Here is a 16,156-nt window from a genome sequence, read left to right as displayed (position 1 = left end):
AGGAAGGTATAGAGCAGCTGCGTCTGCCGCGGTGGTCTAGTGGCTAAGGTACTCGGCTGCTGACCCGCAGGTCGCGGGTTCGAACCCCGGCGGTGGCGGCTGCATTTCCGATAGAGGCGGAAATGTTGTAGGCCCGTGTGCTCAGATTTGGGTGCACGTTAAAGAACCCCAGGTGGCCGAAATTTCCGGAGCCCTCCACTACGGCGTCTCTCATAATCATATGGTGGTTTTGGGACGTTAAATCCCACATATCAATCAATCAATAGAGCAGCTGCATCCTGCCGGTACTTGCCTATGGAGAAGAATCCTGAATACTTACAAAGAGGGTACAGCTTAAATTGAGGACGATGCCGCTCGCGATGAAAATAGAAAATGATAAGTGTCACCTTAAGAAACAAGAGGAAAGCATAGTAGATATGAGAACAAGCCTGGATTAAGGATATCATAGTTGAAATCAAGAAGAGCAAATGGACATGGGCCGGGCATGTAGCGCGTAGGCAGGATAAGCACTGGTCGTTAGGGGTAACTGACTGAATTCCTAGAGAAGGCAAGCAGGTTAAGGTGAGACAGAAAGTTAGGACGGCAGATGAGATAAAGAGGTTTGCGTGTATAAGGCGGCAGCAGCAAGCACATGACTGAGTTAGCTGGTGGAACACGGAGAGGTCTTTGTCCTACAGTGGACGTAGTAAGGCTGATGATGATGATAACCATCAAACGAACACGCCTGTAATTTTAAGCACCCGTCGCACTACAACTGTGACGCAGCGGCACACAGTAGTCTGACAACTTTGTATATAGCAGCTGGCCAGAAACAGAAGTCTGTCTGTGCACTGCCTCACGCCACCTATCGCACTTGTATGCTGTCGGAACACTATGCGAGCGTAACACTTATCATTACAATTGCTACTGGTTTTATTCATGTCCGCCGTACAGGTCAACTGAATACACGAGCTAAAAAATCGAGAAGACGAAGAAAGCACATGCCTTTTCTTTATGTTTCTTAGTTTTTCCGTTCATCTGGTATCAGATCGCCCACTTTACAATACTAATAAGAGTCATTTTCTGGTGTTCAACCAACCATGGCTCTTTACTAACGATTACTTTAACCTAAATTTATGGTGCAGAAACGAAAGAAATATAGGCTATTGCTGTTTTCATAGATTGGAAATTTATATGCAAGCGCGCTCAGTGGCTGTGCTGAGCGTGCAATGAACAAGTTTTAAATGTACTCGAGGCTCTTCTTAAACATCTTTCATGCTTCTTAACGAGCGTTGGAAATTGGCATGCGAGTGCCTAGAGCTATATTTAGTTTCGGTATTCCGTTTATATCACCAAAAGGGCGCTTATATTTCAACTTTGTTAGTGTCGCAAACAAGCCACGTCGAGAATGAATAATCTAATCTTGAGGAATACCGAAAAGTAGTACTTAAGTAGTCTGACCCAGCAAAACTGCAATCAATGCAGTTATATTAGGAGAACGAACCGAAGCGCCGCCGCGGAGGTCTATTAAGGTACTCGGCTGCTGACCCGCATCTCACGGGTGCGAATTCCGGCTGCAGCGGCTGCATTTTTGTTGAAGACGAAAATGTCATGAGGTCAAAGTGCTTGGATTTAGGTGGTGCGCATTAAAGAATCCCAGGTGGTCTAAATTTTCGGAGCCCTCCACTGCGGCGTACCTCATTATCATACTGTAGTTTTGAGACATTTAACCTCGGATATTATGAATACTAGAGAACTTAATCGAATATCACTCCGATGCTTCTTAATCGAAACTGCAATAATACTTCCTTTAGAAAAGTGAAAACAATAGGTGTCCTTACTGAAATTTGGAACTTCCTGGAAATGCGCACGTTTTGAACGCCATCCACCCAACGCAGAGGAAACGCCGATTTTACCACGTCTAAGCGAACACTTTGCTCAAGGGACATGCGTGTCGTCGCTGGGGGCGAGTTTGGCGTCATTGTTATCGATGGCTCCCTGTCTAAAGCAGCGCTTTCCGCTCGTGAAATCGCGCACGTATCACGTGAACGCGTTCTATTCATTCCATGTACGTATGACCTTCGGGAAGGCCTTCAACATTGGCCTTGCATGCCATCGATGGCGGCTCTGTGAACAGTGTTCCTGTAATGTCTGCGCGTTTGATCGTTTGTGTTTTTCAACGTTCCACCTAGATTAGCCACACCTAGGTTAGCCTTATCGCGCAGTGATGTTCCGTGCAGAGAATTTTCCCTTTTTCGGGGAATTTTAGCCTGTCATTTTGAGCCAAAGGTAAGGAGGGAACCTTCGTGATATTGCAGGAAATTTCAGGAATGTTTAAATTCTTCTATGACGACCGATAAGAATTGGTCACAGTGTGCCTTCATCTGCTGTATTCAGTTCTCGAGCATACACCTCGCAAGCAATGCTTTTAAGATTTCTTTCCTATATTTACGCGAAGCGGTTTTAAGTTCACTATTGGTCAGGGTTGCCACTGACGTTCGAGTAAAAATCACCAAATGACGAGAAAAAGCCGCCAAAAGTCGCCATTTTCCTTCAAATTTTGCCAAAAAAGTCGCCACTGTACATATTTTGGCTAGTGTAGTCAAAAAAATTACAGTGCGACTTTCCAATCATCTTGAAGTTTTTCAATGCCAGTCACATCAGCCGCTTCACCACGGGGACACGGAAAAAGGGCATGCATGCTGCATCATCGTTTCTAAATGCTAGCGTCACATAAGAAACGTTTGTGATGGTTTGATTTGTAGTGAATACAGGGCGCAACAGCTGCTAAAACAACATGGAGTCGGCGTGCGTAGCCTTCCTGCAGACTTCGAAAATGTTACTGCAGTCAGATGGTGTGTCCGATAATCAAAGAACTTAATTTACAAAACAACAAAAATAAGTTTGCAAACACATTAGCCCCAGTGCAGCTTCTGAAGCTTCTGAAGGTTGCCTAAAGAACTCCATTTTTTGACTGGCCCAAAAAGCGTGTTGATAGCAAATTTAAACTCTACATACCAAATTGGGGGCATTACAGCAGTGGATAACTCGACAAGCTCTTCAAGAAAATTTGTGCTGTGGTTGGAACACGCAGCATAACTGTCACCCAGCCTCTTCAAAAGTGAACTTTCAAGAAGCTAAAACCTGTTAAATCACATAAAAAAACTTACTGTAACACTACCGCCTCGTGGCACGTGAAACAGTCCACTGACCTAAATTTGGCTGGGAGGTTGCTAGCGGTGCATCAGAGCGTCAATGCCTACAGGATCGGGGTGAATTGAGGCGATACACAAAAAGAACAGAACAAGCATACTCAATTCCGCATAATGTGTGCCTTCCACTGCAAGGTCTCAATCTACAAAAATTAGAAAAAAATGTGACGCATTTGATTTGAGGACACTGAGCACACAAAGAATAACTCAGCCGAGGCAGAAGTAAAATTTCGTCACAACTTGCCACGTCGCCATTCGTAATTTTAGGTTGCCATGGGCCTCTCGAAATCACCAATTTGGCGAATAGTAGCCACCACAGGCAACCCTGCGATTGGTGTTAGACTTGAAGCTCACAATGTGCAGTGTGCTGTTCTGCCAGCGAGTCCTCGTCAAACGACCGTGCCTCTGAAAAAGGCAATCTGGGTCAAGGCCAGCCCGCAGTCTGCCTGGCGCGATCACCTCGACGGCGTGAACACGCGCGGCGCTCCTCTGGCCCACGTGCAGTGAGTCAGTTGCGCACGTGACAGCGAGCCGGCGTCCTCGTGTCAGGTGGTCTGACGCATGGCGCGGCGACCCCCATTGGCGGAATCTGCCCGGACGACCCGCGGCGCTTCTGATTGGACATTTTGGGTGGACCCGGTGTAAATAAAAGAAGCCCTGCGGCGCGTCGCGATCGGCGTTCCTATGAGCGAGGAGACCCCATGTCGGAGGGCCGACATGTATGCGAGTCAGCGGTCTTAGGCGAAAGGCTGACCTATGTGTTAGAGAGGAGAGCTCGGCTCTTCGAGTCTCTGTCGGCCCCAGTGCCGAAATTGTAACGCCTCTGTAAATATGCTGTACATAAACCTTGTTTAACTCACCGTCGTCTCGTCCGCTCGTCTTATCAGCTCTGCGCAGAAGCAGTCGCGAGCTGATAAACATACGCTACCAAACGGCTGGTGACCTTCCCGGCGGAGTTGAAAGCAGTGGCGCCTCCGGGGCCGTGTTGGCGTCGCCGTCTTTCGCAACAGTGGTGGCTTCGGCGGGATCGGTCCGTCGTTTCTCAACAGTGGTGGCAGCGGTGGGATCGGTCCGTCGTTCGCAACAGTCGTTGGCAGCTGCGGGATCGGCCGGCGTCAGCGACATCGATGCGGTGAGTGCCTGATGTTTTCCCCTCAGTTCACCAGACTACTCTAGCTCAGGTTGTAGTAGTTTAGAGAAAGGGCTGTGTGAAGCATTGAAGTGAGCTTTGATCGTTTCAAGCCAAGTTGAAGTGCTTTGAAACCAAAGTTAATGCGGAGGTGGTAAACACGGGAGGGTGAAAAATTGCTTGCGCGTCTTGCTAGTAGGCTTATAGTGGGTACGGCAAGTAGATTCTTAACAGGGGCAAACAGCAAGAGGCTAGTGTGAACGATGGAGAACCTTAAAGTGAAGGAACTCATCGAAATTTGTGAGGAACTCGGCATTACTTTGGGCCGTGCGAAACGAAAGCAAGCGATCCTTGATATCATGAAGGATGAGGGAGTGTCGGCTGAGGAAGTCGATGAGGCCTGGGTGGATATTAAAGCACGCCGTGAGGAGGCTGAAAGGCGAGAAGCTCGTGAAGAAGCTGAAAGGCGCGAAGCTCGCGAAGAAGCTGAAAGGCGCGAAGCTCGCGAACGTGAAGAAGCTGAAAGGCGCGAAGCTCGCGAACGTGAAGAAGCTGAAAGGCGCGAACGACGCGAGGAGGCCGAGAGACAGGAGCGTCTCGAGTTGAAACGACTAGAATTGGCAATCCTACAGTGTTCGCAGGCGCCTAGCGTAGCTTCTCCGACGATGCAGGTCAGCGGTATTAGAATTCGGGATCAACTGCCACCGTTCGTAGTAGGCGAGGACATGGCGAAGTATCTCGTCAAGTTTGAACACGTCTGTGAGCGAAATGCTTTGGAGCAGTCTCTTTGGGCGCGGAACCTGCTAGCTCTTCTTCCCGGCGAAGTGTCCGACGCGATAACTTGCTTGTCGAGGGAAGCGTTTGAGAGCTATGACGAGGTTAAGGAAGTGCTCTTGAGACGTTATAAGTTGTCGCCCGAGGCTTTCAGGCAAAGGTTCCGGTATGCTAGAAAGGGGAATGAGTCACACGTTGACTTCGTGTTTCGTCTTAAAGCCGATTTGATTGAATGGCTCAAGGGCGAAGGTGTTTATGACGACCGCGATAAAGTGGTGGAATGCGTTGCACTGGAGCAATTCTACCGCTGCATCGAGGAGGATGTCAAACTTTGGCTGCAGGACAAACTTGGTGAAGTACAGCTAAACAAGGCAGCAGAGTTAGCTGAGGAGTATTATACTCGCCGAAAGTTGCATAGCAGGGCAGTGCGCATTGAAAAGGATGAAAGAAAAGAGGGCTTTTCAAAGAAACCTGATCAACGGAAACCCGCTCCGCACCGTAATTTCAAGAAGGACCCGTCTCTTACGAAGGACAGTGTAGGGGAAGGGCAAACAGAAGCGGAGAAATCGAGTGAGGTTTCTACCACACAGGCATTAGAACCGGAAAACAAACGGAAGCCGCTAATCTGCTACAACTGTAAAAAGGAAGGGCACATCGCGAGAAACTGTCAGGAAAAGTTTGCCTTCGCAACGATCCGAGAATCAGAAAAAAACATGCGGTTGTTGGAGCCGTATCTCCAAGAAATTAGGGTCAATGAGAAAACGTGCCGAGCACTTAGAGACTCAGCGGCAACCATGGACGTTGTCCATCCTTCATTGGTGTCTCCGGATGACTTCACAGGAGAATGCGCGTGGATCAGGCAAGTCGCCGAGGAGCAGAGTGTTCGCTTACCAATCGCCACCGTTGTCATTGAAGGCCCGTTCGGTAAGCTTTGCACCGAAGCGGCTGTGTCTGCCGCGCTGAATGGTCGTTTTTCTTATCTTTTCTCCAACAACTCGGAGCAGCTTCTCAAAGAGCAGGGCAAATCGTTCTTCCCCAACTTAGCGTGCATGGCTCCCACGCGATCGCAAGCGCGAAAGATTTCGCGGAAGCTTGACTTGGTTCCATGCGGTGAACTCTCAAGTGACCTTGTCGGCGGGTCGACGGAACCCCAGAAAGGAAATTTTCCGCATGAGTCATGTGAGCAGTCACGCGAGCGGCCCGTCGCGGGAGCGGCCGGCGCGGTATGCGCTGGGGGAGACGACGTGGCGCCATTGAGTCAGAGCGAGAGGGTTGCAACGCTCTCGCCTGTAGCGGAAAGTTGGAGCGAGCTGCCGAGAGTTGATCGAGAGACGCTCATTCGAGGGCAGAGTGAGGATCTCTCGATTGAAGCGCTAGTGGAAAGCCAAATTGAAGCGCTCGTGGAAAGCCAGAAAAACGCGGCAAAAGTGCTGTCGAAGGAGCACTACGAGAAATCGGGGAAGAAGCGCGCTTTTGAAGTTGATAATCAGGTAATGCGGCTACAGCCACCCAAAAGGAACAAGCTTGAGGTTGATTGGGAAGGGCCCGCCACAGTATTATCGAAGCCTTGCGATACAACTTATGAGGTGCAAGTAGGAAGGCGGCAGAACAAAATTTACAACTTGATGAAACCCAATGTTCAACATCAAGCGGTCGTAAATCAGCTGTTGAAGGCTTCAGAGGAAGAGGGAGCAGAAAATTTGAGTTCTAGTGAGGTGATCGAAGGGGGATCGAAAGTAATTTGGGAGCAGATAAACCTAGAGCCTAGCTTAAGTGAAGGAGGACCTGAGAAAGAGGACCTGAGAAAGATTGGTTCCGAGTTTGAAGACGTGTTTTCGGACCGCCCCGGAAACATGAGGGTGATCGAACACGATATCGAGCTAAGCGGTGAGGAGTCAATCAGTAGCAAGCCGTATCGTTGTTCCCCTGTGCAACGTCGCAAGTGTGAGCCGCTCTTGGTGCCGCATAGGTATCGTCGCCTAAAAGTGGCCGGTTACTGAGGTGGAGCATGTTGCTCCACAGCGCAACTTTGACGTTCGCTAAAGAAAAAAAAAAGGGGGAAAGGTAAACGCTAATGCAGGTGCATTGAGCAGTGCGTTCCAGCTAGTAACTTCTCAACCTTTCGGTTTCTCGCTGGCGATTCGGGGCAAAATTTTGACCTCATCACGACCTGGGCTGAGCGCTCTCGTTCAGAGTGATTTCAAGGGGCCAACTTTATGTGGTATTCTAATTCGTTACGTTGTTGTACGTGGAAAAAAAATTGAGTTGTCATTTTAAGAGTCTTGTGTCCCACATGTGCCTCTTGATGTAGAGGGAACAAAATTCCGATAAACACGTAGATAGGTATATGTTGTACTATACTTTGTCTGGTGTTCTGTCGGGTGACCGAGGGCACTTGCTTGTGTCGTGTGTTGTCTGTTGTCGAACCGTTCTTAGCAAGTTGCAGAACCATCGACAAGTGCTGAAACCGAAGATGGTCAGAAGAGACGAGCGAAGTTGGCCAGCAAGTTGTGGCGACAAGCCAGTGGAGCTGGGATCCGTCGTCAAAAGTGGAATGTGTTCCCGGAACAGTCTGGAGCTGTATTCTCCCCATGGCCCTGGAGGCGAACCTGGAGGGACCTGGCGAACGAGCGCACCTGACATCCGAGCCCCGTGGAAGCAGCTCGTCTTTCCGGTGCATTGTCTGGCGGCGGGGGTGCTGTTATGCCAGCGAGTCCTCGTCAAACGACCGTGCCTCTGAAAAAGGCAATCTGGGTCAAGGCCAGCCCGCAGTCTGCCTGGCGCGATCACCTCGACGGCGTGAACACGCGCGGCGCTCCTCTGGCCCACGTGCAGTGAGTCAGTTGCGCACGTGACAGCGAGCCGGCGTCCTCGTGTCAGGTGGTCTGACGCATGGCGCGGCGACCCCCATTGGCGGAATCTGCCCGGACGACCCGCGGCGCTTCTGATTGGACATTTTGGGTGGACCCGGTGTAAATAAAAGAAGCCCTGCGGCGCGTCGCGATCGGCGTTCCTATGAGCGAGGAGACCCCATGTCGGAGGGCCGACATGTATGCGAGTCAGCGGTCTTAGGCGAAAGGCTGACCTATGTGTTAGAGAGGAGAGCTCGGCTCTTCGAGTCTCTGTCGGCCCCAGTGCCGAAATTGTAACGCCTCTGTAAATATGCTGTACATAAACCTTGTTTAACTCACCGTCGTCTCGTCCGCTCGTCTTATCAGCTCTGCGCAGAAGCAGTCGCGAGCTGATAAACATACGCTACCAAACGGCTGGTGACCTTCCCGGCGGAGTTGAAAGCAGTGGCGCCTCCGGGGCCGTGTTGGCGTCGCCGTCTTTCGCAACAGTGGTGGCTTCGGCGGGATCGGTCCGTCGTTTCTCAACAGTGCTAAAGTATACGTGCTGTTATGCCAGCGAGTCCTCGTCAAACGTCCGTGCCTCTGAAACAGGCAATCTGGGTCAAGGCCAGCCCGCAGCCCGCCGGGCGCGAACAACTCCACGGCGTGAACACGCGCGGCGCATCTGTGGCCCACGTGCATTGAGTCAGTTGCGCACGTGACAGCGAGCCGGCGTCCTCATGTCTGATGGCCTGACGCATGGCGCGGCGACCCCCATTGGCGGAATCTGCCCGGACGACCCGCGGCGCTTCTGATTGGACACTTTGGTTGGACCCGGTGTAAATAAAAGAAGCCCTGCGGCGTGTCGCGATCGGCGGTCCTATGTGAGAGGCGTCCCCGTGTCGGAGTGCCGACATGTGTGTGAGTCAGCGGTTTTAGGCGAAAGGCTGACCTATGTGTTAGAGAGAGGAGCTCGGCTCTTCGAGTCTCTGCCGGCCCCAGTGCCGAAATTGTAACGCCTCTGTATATATGCTGTACATAAACCTTGTTTAACTCACCGTCGTCTCGTCCGCTCGTCTTATCAGCTCTGCGCAGAAGCAGTCGCGAGCTGATAAACATACGCTACCAAACGGCTGGTGACCTTCCCGGCGGAGTTGAAAGCAGTGGCGCCTCCGGGGCCGTGTTGGCGTCGCCGTCTTTCGCAACAGTGGTGGCTTCGGCGGGATCGGTCCGTCGTTTCTCAACAGTGGTGGCAGCGGTGGGATCGGTCCGTCGTTCGCAACAGTCGTTGGCAGCTGCGGGATCGGCCGGCGTCAGCGACATCGATGCGGTGAGTGCCTGATGTTTTCCCCTCAGTTCACCAGACTACTCTAGCTCAGGTTGTAGTAGTTTAGAGAAAGGGCTGTGTGAAGCATTGAAGTGAGCTTTGATCGTTTCAAGCCAAGTTGAAGTGCTTTGAAACCAAAGTTAATGCGGAGGTGGTAAACACGGCAGTGTTAAAATTGCTTGCGCGTCTTGCTAGTAGGCTTATAGTGGGTACGGCAAGTAGATTCTTAACAGGGGCAAACAGCAAGAGGCTAGTGTGAACGATGGAGAACCTTAAAGTGAAGGAACTCATCGAAATTTGTGAGGAACTCGGCATTACTTTGGGCCGTGCGAAACGAAAGCAAGCGATCCTTGAGATCATGAAGGATGAGGGAGTGTCGGCTGAGGAAGTCGATGAGGCCTGGGTGGATATTAAAGCACGCCGTGAGGAGGCTGAAAGGCGAGAAGTAGAAGCTCGCGAACGTGAGGAGGCTGAAAGGCGAGAAGCTCGTGAAGAGGCTGAAAGGCGCGAAGCTCGCGAACGTGAAGAAAGGCGCGAAGCTCGCGAACGTGAAGAAAGGCGCGAAGCTCGCGAACGTGAAGAAAGGCGAGAAGCTCGCGAACGTGAAGAGGCTGAAAGGCGAGAAGCTCGCGAACGTGAAGAAGCTGAAAGGCGCGAACGTCGCGAGCGCGAGGAGGCCGAGAGACAGGAGCGCCTCGAGATGAAACGAATAGAATTGGCAACCCTACAGTGTTCGCAGGCGCCTAGCGCAGCTTCTCCGACGATTCAGGTCAGCGGTATTAGAATTCGGGATCAACTGCCACCGTTCGTAGTGGGCGAGGACATGGCGAAGTATCTCGTCAAGTTTGAACACGTCTGTGAGCGAAATGCTTTGGAGCAGTCTCTTTGGGCGCGGAACCTGCTAGCTCTTCTTCCCGGCGAAGTGTCCGACGCGATAACTTGCTTGTCGAGGGAAGCGTTTGAGAGCTATGACGAGGTTAAGGAAGTGCTCTTGAGACGTTATAAGTTGTCACCCGAGGCTTTCAGGCAAAGGTTCCGGTATGCTAAAAAGGGGAATGAGTCACACGTTGACTTCGCGTTTCGTCTTAAAGCCGATTTGATTGAATGGCTCAAGGGCGAAGGTGTTTATGACGACCGCGATAAAGTGGTGGAATGCGTTGCATTGGAGCAATTCTACCGCTGCATCGAGGAGGATGTCAAACTTTGGCTGCAGGACAAACTTGGTGAAGTACAGCTAAACAAGGCAGCAGAGTTAGCTGAGGAGTATTATACTCGCCGAAAGTTGCATAGCAGGGCAGTGCGCGTTGAAAAGGATGAAAGAAAAGAGGGCTTTTCAAAGAAACCTGATCAACGGAAACCCGCTCCGCACCGTAATTTCAAAAGGGACCCGTCTCTTACGAAGGACACTGTAGGGGAAGGGCAAACAGAAGCGGAGAAATCGAGTGAGGTTTCTACCACACAGGCATTAGAACCGGAAAACAAACGGAAGCCGCTAATCTGCTACAACTGTAAAAAGGAAGGGCACATCGCGAGAAACTGTCAGGAAAAGTTTGCCTTCGCAACGATCCGAGAATCAGAAAAAAACATGCGGTTGTTGGAGCCGTATCTCCAAGAAATTAGGGTCAATGAGAAAACGTGCCGAGCACTTAGAGACTCAGCGGCAACCATGGACGTTGTCCATCCTTCATTGGTGTCTCCGGATGACTTCACAGGAGAATGCGCGTGGATCAGGCAAGTCGCCGAGGAGCAGAGTGTTCGCTTACCAATCGCCACCGTTGTCATTGAAGGCCCGTTCGGTAAGCTTTGCACCGAAGCGGCTGTGTCTGCCGCGCTGAATGGTCGTTTTTCTTATCTTTTCTCCAACAACTCGGAGCAGCCTCTCAAAGAGCATGGCAAATCGTTCTTCCCCAACTTAGCGTGCATGGCTCTCACGCGATCGCAAGCGCGAAAGCTTTCGCGGAAGCTTGACCTCGTTCCATGCGGTGAATTCTCAAGTGACCTTGTCGGCGGGTCGACGGAACCCCAGAAGGGAAATTTTCCGCATGAGTCATGTGAGCAGTCACGCGAGCGGCCCGTCGCGGGAGCGGCCGGCGCGGTATGCACTGGGGGAGACGACGTGGCGCCATTGAGTCAGAGCGAGAGGGTTGCAACGCTCTCGCCTGTAGCGGAAAGTTGGAGCGAGCTGCCGAGAGTTGATCGAGAGACGCTCATTCGAGGGCAGCGTGAGGATCTCTCGATTGAAGCGCTAGTGGAAAGCCAGAAAAACGCGGCAAAAGTGCTGTCGAAGGAGCACTACGAGAAATCGGGGAAGAAGCGCGCTTTTGAAGTTGATAGTCAGGTAATGCTGCTGCAGCCACCAAAAAGGAACAAGCTTGAGGTTGATTGGGAAGGGCCCGCCAAAGTATTATCGAAGCCTTGCGATACAAATTATGAAGTGAAATTAGGAAGGTGGCAGAACAAAATTTACAACTTGATGAAACCCAATGTTCAACATCAAGCGGTCGTAAATCAGCTGTTGAAGGCTTCAGAGGAAGAGGAAGCAGAAAATTTGAGTTCTAGTGAGGTGATCGAAGGGGGATCGAAAGTAATCCGGGAGCAGATAAACCTAGAGCCTAGCGTAAGTGAAGGAGGACCTGTGAAAGAGGACCTGAGAAAGATTGTTTCCGAGTTTGGGTATGTGTTGTCGGACCGTCCCGGAGACACGACGGTGATCGAACACGATATCGAGCTAAGCGGTGAGGAGTCAATCAGTAGCAAGCCGTATCGTTGTTCCCCTGTGCAACGTCGAAAGTGTGAGCCGCTCTTGGTGCCGCATAGGTATCGTCGCCTAAAAGTGGCCGGTTACTGAAGTGGAGCATGTTGCTCCACAGCGCAACTTTGACGTTCGCTAAAGAAAAAAAAAATAAAGGAAAGGTAAACGCTAATGCAGGTGCATTGAGCAGTGCGTTCCAGCTAGTAACTTCTCAACCTTTCGGTTTCTGGCTGGCGATTCGGGGCAAAATTTTGATCTCATCACGACCTGGGCTGAGCGCTCTCGTTCAGAGTGATCTCAAGGGGCCAACTTTGTGGTATTCAAATTCGTTACGTTGTTGTACGTGGGAAAAAAATTGAGTTGTCATTTTAAAGAGTCTTGTGTCCCACATGTGCCTCTTGATGTAGAGGGAACAAAATTCCGATAAACACGTAGATAGGTATATGTTGTACTATACTTTGTCTGGTGTTCTGTCGGGTGACCGAGGGCACTTGCTTGTGTCGTGTGTTGTCTGTTGTCGAACCGTTCTTAGCAAGTTGCAGAACCATCGACAAGTGCTGAAACCGAAAATGGTCAGAAGAGACGAGCGAAGTTGGCCAGCAAGTTGTGGCGACAAGCCAGTGGAGCGGGGATCCGTCGTCAATGATGGGATGTGTTCCCGGAACAGTCTGGAGCTGTATTCTCCCCATGGCCCTGGAGGCGAACCTGGAGGGACCTGGCGAACGAGCGCACCTGACATCCGAGCCCCGTGGAAGCAGCTCGTCTTTCCGGTGCATTGTCTGGCGGCGGGGGTGCTGTTATGCCAGCGAGTCCTCGTCAAACGTCCGTGCCTCTGAAACAGGCAATCTGGGTCAAGGCCAGCCCGCAGCCCGCCGGGCGCGAACAACTCCACGGCGTGAACACGCGCGGCGCATCTGTGGCCCACGTGCATTGAGTCAGTTGCGCACGTGACAGCGAGCCGGCGTCCTCATGTCTGGTGGCCTGACGCATGGCGCGGCGACCCCCATTGGCGGAATCTGCCCGGACGACCCGCGGCACTTCTGATTGGACACTTTGGTTGGACCCGGTGTAAATAAAAGAAGCCCTGCGGCGTGTCGCGATCGGCGGTCCTATGTGAGAGGCGTCCCCGTGTCGGAGTGCCGACATGTGTGTGAGTCAGCGGTTTTAGGCGAAAGGCTGACCTATGTGTTAGAGAGAGGAGCTCGGCTCTTCGAGTCTCTGCCGGCCCCAGTGCCGAAATTGTAACGCCTCTGTATATATGCTGTACATAAACCTTGTTTAACTCACCGTCGTCTCGTCCGCTCGTCTTATCAGCTCTGCGCAGAAGCAGTCGCGAGCTGATAAACATACGCTACCAAACGGCTGGTGACCTTCCCGGCGGAGTTGAAAGCAGTGGCGCCTCCGGGGCCGTGTTGGCGTCGCCGTCTTTCGCAACAGTGGTGGCTTCGGCGGGATCGGTCCGCCGTTTCTCAACAATGATTAAAGTCATGCTTTTGTTTTGCGGTACCATCGTACACTACGCCCGCGACAAAGAACTGTCTCCGGAAAGAACTTGGCTACTTCTGGTCACTTGGTTTAGCGTCGGTTCTATCTGCGGGAATCTGCATGGCTATCCCAATATTGTCCGACAAATTGACCCGTGTGCAGACCCTCATCGCGGTTGTTAGCTTCACTGTACTGTCGGTTTGTTTTATTCTCATGCTTCAAGTACATGGCTTCCTGGCTGTATGCGCGGTCACGTTTTTCGCAGGTGGAGAGAACGGCTACTTGAACACACTGAAGTCGGTGCTCGTGTTCGCAGCGTCGCCATATCTTGGATTCTCCTCAGAATGGCCTCTCTCCGGCTAACATTTTGTGAACCTATATGATCATCGGTAAGTTGAGACTCGGACCTAATGGCTTTTCTGCTTATATCAAATGATAAACACTGGACGAAATGTATGTTAATATTCTCATATGACTTTTACATCAATATCATTGTCTTGCCCTAAGCAAACAATTGTTCAGTGATGTACAGAATTTCCATTCTCTCGCCCACTTTTTTCATAATATCTGTGCAGCCTTCTATCAACTATATTTGACAAACTTTGCGTAACTTGAGGATCGTATACGATTGTAGACGCTTAGGGCAGAACTTAAATGCTCATGAAGCTCTGACACACACTACTTCAAGGAATTCAAAGCACCATAATTCCGGAGAGTGAAACAGAATAACGGCTCTCCCTGAATCGCTCCCGCCCCCCTCCATTACGAGGCAGGGACAAAATCTGCTGTCAAAAGCCATTATGTCGGGGCTCATTTGGGCTGTCCAGACGGACCTGCACACTCAGTTGCACACCTCATGACATACAACAAAATTTTCCGACCATCCATCCTATGCGTAACAATGAACTCATACTAGAGCTTATTCTGTCATGACTTCGCAGTTTATTGCTCTTTTTGAAACTTCCTCTCTCGAACCACTGTCATTTTTATTTGCGTCTATGTTCTTGAGTGAATGCAGCTCGGCTTGGTTGTTGTGCTGCGTATACGTGTGCGTGCCACGAAAGTACCTTGCCAACTTCGACCGAATTCAAAGCAGGTGTATTTCGCGACAACAGGGGCTCCTACGACAAGCTCTGGAGTTTGAGCAGTGTGAGAGCCTCCTCGCAGCGTCTCTGCTGGCCCTACAGTCTTTCCTCGATGCAAGAGAATTGACCACCAAGGTCAAGACTGCAACGCTTCTATGCACACTAATATCTGGCCATAACGCTGAGGTGACACAATACACACAGTGGCGGGGCTCAAGTGCATGATGTCCGCGCATTAGGCGTTCATGAGGCAATCAAGATAAGAAGAAAAAAAATACTTTAACGAGGACCGACTGATCTTTCTGTATTTACTTTGTGTACGAAAATATCGACTTTCACAAGTGATATCGGCACAAACGATCATGATCGTTTTTATTTCTTCATTAAGTACACACCTCGTTTAAAAAGTAACGAGGTGGCCAAAATTTAATCATGAATTATCAGGTATGACACGTACCTGCAGGTGTTCAAGTGTGCATAAATTCTATAGACAACCTTGGTTTTTTGGATAAGTTGCAGTGAAGCTAAGCATCATTTTTTTAGAACTGTGGTCTGATAAAATTACACGAAATTATCATTTTGTCACCACATTTACCAACGTTAAGCACGCATTTGGAAGAATTACAACCACTTACAACTGTTTTTATTTTGCACTTGTAAACGCGGCTCACTCATCGGGAGCACTAGCCACGCGCTTCTGTTCCGCAACCAGTCTATCAACACAACTGCTATCAGCCGCGGTAATTCTCGCTAAGTAACCAAACAGCGCACCATTCAAGCCTTGGCGTGATAGCTTTGATTCTGCTATCCAAGTATGACGGTCATACAGCAGATAGGCATTTAGTCATCAAAACAAGAAACTAACGATACCCGCATGTAGCTAGAAAACGGATATGGCAGTGTGCAACAAGACAAATTTTCAGGCCATGGTCACATTGTCAGATGATAATTTTCGGCATGACTCGTGTTAACTCATCTCACGCCCATGGTCAATTAGTGGTGAGGCATTTAAGAATTTCGCCTTTAAAAAGTACATAAAAGCAAAGACAAAAAAAGCACGCGGAGTTTGGTCCGTGTCCCATAACAGCCTAGCGCACGGATGACGTCACACTGGACAGTTCACATCGCGTATAAGCACAATGTCTCACTTTGCGGCTGTACCTCGTCGGCTCTTATCAATTGGTCGGTCGACAATCATGCACTGATATTCTCTATAATTTGAATAATGCACACCGCTCTCGATATCCGACATTGTTTTCATTAGTATAACGACTGCTGTGAACAAGTGCCTGAGATACCCACGCTACAAATCTCGCCACTAATGTTGACGGTCGCTTGCATGCAAGTGCACGAATCAACATTACGCTTAAAAGACATGAAATGAAAACGCTGGAAATGACACTACGCGCAATATTTCGCCCCTAAACTTTCGCTTTTCAGTCCGCGAATACTGTCTACTTTGCTTGGCTGGTTACAAAGTCGCCGACTGAAGAGATCAATCTTTCTTTATATGCAGCTGCTCTATTATTTGCCGTGATGAAAACCGGATGGTATAATTTTGAAAATTCATCATTTTAACAAA

The sequence above is a fragment of the Rhipicephalus microplus genome, chromosome 3 (assembly GCF_043290135.1).
Source record: "Rhipicephalus microplus isolate Deutch F79 chromosome 3, USDA_Rmic, whole genome shotgun sequence".
NCBI lineage: Eukaryota > Metazoa > Arthropoda > Arachnida > Ixodida > Ixodidae > Rhipicephalus > Rhipicephalus microplus.
The sequence above is the reverse complement of the archived record's forward strand: the minus strand, read 5'-3'. Positions refer to the sequence as shown.